Source organism: Nicotiana attenuata, chromosome 8 (assembly GCF_001879085.1).
Source record: "Nicotiana attenuata strain UT chromosome 8, NIATTr2, whole genome shotgun sequence".
Taxonomy (NCBI): Eukaryota; Viridiplantae; Streptophyta; class Magnoliopsida; order Solanales; family Solanaceae; genus Nicotiana; species Nicotiana attenuata.
The window spans coordinates 35,443,054-35,448,502 of NC_031996.1; positions in this window are offsets into that span (position 1 = coordinate 35,443,054).

A 5,449-nucleotide genomic window follows, 5' to 3' on the forward strand; every position below is an offset into this window, starting at 1 on the left:
TAGAAATTTCTGTCTGCATTTGAGTTTTAGTCATCAAATCTCTTTGCTGGGAACTTTATTGAGTTGTGGTCAGATTATTTCACATGCTGAAGTTGAACTTCATCCGAGTATAAAAGGCTATTGAGTGAGTTATAATGGGTATTTGCATGCCAATTCCATCTTTGATTCTAGCACTCACATGTTTAAAGAATGAGTGTAGATTGGTTTCTTTTTATCTTTTTTTTATATAATTAGCATGGTGTCTTTTGTGGATTGAAAGGGGGTTAGTATTGGAAGGTATTGGTCTAAATTTCCATGAGGGATGAGCAAGTCCGTCGTATTCAAATCAAAAATAGACATTTGATAAACCTGCAATCAGACATTTGTACATGATAGTGTTAAAAATAGCTTGGTGTACTAATTACTGATAGATATTGAAGTTTATTGGCTTGTGATTAGGCGTGAAAGAATCACTTGCTTTGGCAAAGGCTCGAAACTGGGTCTGCGATCCTTATCTCTGGTCCAGTATGATTTGGGTTAATTGAACGCGGGGAATCAGGTAATCAGCATATTTGTAATGGCAGTAAATCGTTGGGCTCATCGGGCCCAGGCCTGAAGCTTGTTAGAGATTGGTTGGTGATTCAAACAATCCTTCGATTCGAGGCTTGCAAAGTGGGTAATGGGTTTGAGATTTTCTTTAAATAAATAGCAGTTCCTAGATTTTCCTTAGTCAATTAACTGATTTCCCTTTCAAAATAATTTGAGGTGAGCCACAATTAGATAACTCGTAGCTTAGGGCCCCCGAACTATAGTTTAAATATACTTGAAAATGGAATCGAGGTGCGCCGCGCCAAATAAATCTCAAATGCGTGGCCCTCATTTAATCCTTTCTTTAAAAATGCTTAGAATTCGAGGAGCGCCATTTAGCGAAATTTCATGGCCTCCCGCAAAGTTAATAACACGTTAGTCGCTTTAGGCGCGTTCTTTAATAATTTCACCTTCCTAAATTCGGGTGTGCATTTCATGCGACCCAAATCCAAATCCCAAACGTTGAATAAAATATGTTTAGGATTGCGGGTGCATTTCATGTGACGCGATCCAAAGACATGTTTTAAACGACGTTCAACATTCTTTAAATTATTGAATAAAAGCGGTTAAAAGCTAAAATTTGCACATAGGTTCAAAATGTATTAAAATCAGATAAATAAACCGAATATAACAGTTGAGCGGCCGTTCTAGAACCACGGAACTCGGGAGTGCCTAACACCTTCTCCCGGGTTAACAGAATTCCTTACCCGGATTTCTGGTTCGCAACTGTTAAAAAGAGTCAAACCTTTTCCTTGATTCGGGATTCAAACCGGTGACTTGGGACACCATAAATCTCCCAAGTGGCGACTCTGATTTTTAACAAAATGAATCCCGTTTCGGTTGTCCTTCAATTGGAAAAACTCCCTTTATTATACCCTTTACGGGGTGTAGAAAGTAGAAAAAGGAGGTGTGACAGCTCTGGAAACTCCGCTGGGGAAAAGAACCCAGAACTTTTTGTTCAGGGTTTAGAATTCGAGCTTAGTATAATTGTTATATTTTGCTTTATCTGATTTTCCTACATGTTCCATGCTATACGTGCTAAATGTTTTACCGCTTTGATATTTCTTGAATTGTATATATAAACTGTTACGAATCTCTTCCTCTCTCTGAGTCTTCTACATCATAGAGAAGGGTGCACTTCGTGTAGCTTCTCTTCTGTTTAGAGTCTTTTCCTATTTAGAACGAGGTTTGGATAAGTTGCTAAGCCGGCGGAGCTTATGTATCCCCGGTACGCTGCCTCCCCCTCGGCTCGAGTTGTCCGCTCGGGTAAGCCAGGTCTAGACCAATAAACCTAGGGTTTAAACCTAGAAGAACAAAACCTCATGTCGGATCCCTACTAGGAACGTTTGTTTGCATCATGTGCATTTGACATAGGGGACTCAACACAGGGGTTGGGTCCGTCTAGGACAGGTGACCTGAAATGAAAAGACCATCCTGATGCATCTTACGTGCTACTTGTGCATTCATTTGCTTTGGATTTGCATGTTGACCGGCTTGTGTATAATGAGAGAAAATTGAGAAAAATAGCAGTGTTAGGGTTAAGTGAGGGTAACCACTTGTTTGGAAAAAACCGATGCCCAAATAGTACCGAAACGCTGCCGGATTTTTGAAAAAAAAAAAATAGAATATTTGAAAAGAAATGAAAAGATCTTTTAACAAATATTAGGTTTTGACAAAACTGCCCGAAGTACGCTGGTTTGATTCTCACGGATGTGAGATACGTAGGCAACCCTCATCGGGTCCAACCTCCCTTTTGCAAAAATAGCCAATAATACCAAAACTTTAATGTTTGTCAAAATAAGTCGGGTGACGCCATTCTTGTTTAAAATAAGCCGAATGTCCCCAAAAGGGCGGCGGAAGGCTGTTTTTGCAAGAACAGCCACCCTGAGTCATTTTTAAATGGTTTGCGGGCACAGCCTTAAAACCTCCCTCCCGGAAGTGCTGAAAGGCCGTACTTGCAAAACCGAGTCTTTGTTTTCTTAAATGAAAATTTTGAAAAATAGTCGCTTTTTCTTCAAAATGAGTCATTAAATAGCCATTTAAATAGCCACATTTTTCCTTTTAGGTTAAAATAAGTCATTAAATTCCTTTAAATAAATGTGCAGGATGAGTACAGTTGACATTGAAACCTTCTCAGTCCTGAGTGAGATCCCTTTGAAGCTTCACATGTGGTGGAACGACTTAGGAAAAGGTAGCAGGGAAACAGTGGTAAAGATTCTGGGTGGCCTCGTCGGACTGTTGAACATTAAGCCAAGAACGGATATTATTGAAGCATTGGTACCTTTTTGGGACCCAACTCGTAACGTATTCTGATTCTCGGACTTCGAGCTTACACCCACACTAGAGGAGATGGCGGGATATGCGGGTCTTAACGGACACCTCAGGGGTCGATATCCATTGGCACCGAGACCGGTAACCCTTCACAGATTTTTGGATTTATTGAACATTAGTCGGGACATTCAAGATAAGCATCTAGTAGAAGGGTGTTGCACACTCCATTTCTTATACCTCCGATACGGCAACCCGCGAGGTTTCGAGGAGCCTAACACCGGTTTGACACACGCCGGGAATAAAGATAAATGGGAGGCCCGGCGGGGGTTGGCTTTCATGGTAGCTTTTCTAGGGTCGTGATCTGTCCACGAAAAGACGGTCACATAGATATTGGCCTTGTAGGAATGTTGGATGTTGCTATAAAGAAGTCTAACACCTAGAAGTTTGAAGTACCTGCCAGAATATTGAAGCACCATAAACTATGATGATCACCAAAATTTCCAGCCACAATGCTAAAAAGTTCTAGTAATCCATCAGAATTTGTGCAAAATCCTGACGATCATCATAATTGCAGCGTNTAGTATAATAGCCGTAACACTATTCCCAAACTACCATATACATACATACACATACATACATATATATATATATAGATATATATATGTATGTGTGTGTGTGTGTGTGTGTGTGTGTGTGTGTGTGTGTGTGTGTGTGTGTGATGCCATCTGGTCATGGATTAATGTACATGTATAAATGAATGCAATGCATGAGAAGTCTGTCAATAAAATCTCTTGGAACATCACAAAACCATTATGCCATTGATTAATGTCATGAAGTAAACTTTATCAACTTACATATTTTCTGAGACCCATGAACAGATGATAGAATAATATTACACCTGGGGAATCAAGAACATATGCATCTCTAGTATTTCTATGAATAGAGTCATTTATGGAAATTGTGCATTTGCTCGTTTTGTTTGTATCATATGGATCATGCCAAAAGTAAAGAAGGGATAGCCTTAACATACCTGAACCGATTCTCTTTTGTGAAAACACGTAACGACGGATCGAAGTAGGGAAAAATCCGTATGATATTCTTGAGAAAGATTGTACCGGGCTTTCTTTAAATAGCATTTCACGTTGGACCTTGTAGGGGTTCATAAGAATGCCTCAGAGAATTCCATCATCCAGAGAAAGAAAGATGGTTTAATGATGTGGACCTTGTAGTATTTATGAGAAATTTCACGCTGGACATTGTCATTTCTCTTTTAATGATGTAGGAATGCTATTTTGCTTAATTTTAGAAAATGACTATACCTTACCAATAAAGAGACCAAGCATTCTTACGTGTAAACAAGGTATCATTTGTCTTATGACTCATTTTGTATATTTTTCCACTTTGGCTTAGCTTATACTATGTGCCAGCCCCAAAAAGACCCTTATCCACTTAATATCATAATTATCTCCATAATTAATTAATTATTCACATAATTAAAAATTATCTCAAATTACTTAAAATACTACTCACTTAAAAAAATACTTTATACATCCTACTATCATAGTATCATGGTCATGTGGTACCTTGTGTGACACTAGTCCATAAATATGGGGTATTATAGCTTGGACCATATTTTATCCCAAATTGTCACACTTCGACGAAAATTATTTTCTTCGATTTGCTTACCCTCTCACCTTCACGAATTTACTTATCCCTTGTTTGAGATAGCATAATACTTATAATCACAAAATAATCTCATTCCCAAGCTTACGTCGATTAACTTACGACGACACTTTAACGTATAAAAATGCGGGATGTAACATTTCATTTCCAAGCTCCCATCAATTTATTTATGGCGTACATTCACGTATGAAAATATGGGGTGTAACATCATTCCCCCTTTTGGAACATTCGTCCTCGAATGTTGACTGATGCACTTATCATTATCATAAACTATAACTCTTGCGAATACTTTAGTACCCCTCTTGCCATCTAGGCAACTGTTCCGTGAATAAGTCTAAAGGCCAGGGCATTTCCCCCTGTAGTCCTCTTTCTCATACCATGACTTTTGGTCGAAATCTTTCCAATCTCATAACTGTTGCAACCTTCTGTTATGCAGCATGTACGACTATAACCTTGTAAGTGCGCCTATGCGACTCTTCTCTCTTTTTTTTCCTCTGGCTATTAGCCAATCCCTAGGATTCACTTTGTAAACATATACAGAGCTTGATAGAGATGTCCCTCTGGGCATCTATGGGTATACTGAAGTTCTTCGCTCGGTACTTTGTCGAACTTACGAATATTGCTATATCTTACTTTATAGACGGATTATCTATCCGCCTGACTTTACTGCATCAAGGAGGTCATATTATACCATAATTCTTACTTCGATTTATTGTTACTGAAGTTTTCTACTCGACTCCAGGTTACTCTCTCGCTGCTTATCATACAGGTATAAATATAAGTCCTTTAATGCTTCCTTATTACTGTTAATCTAAAGGATGGAATCCTTATCTTCTCTCATACATTGGAACTTTATCCATCTATTGTCCATTCACCTTATCGTTGATCCCACTTGATAACTTGACCTCGTATGTAATACTGTCGCTAA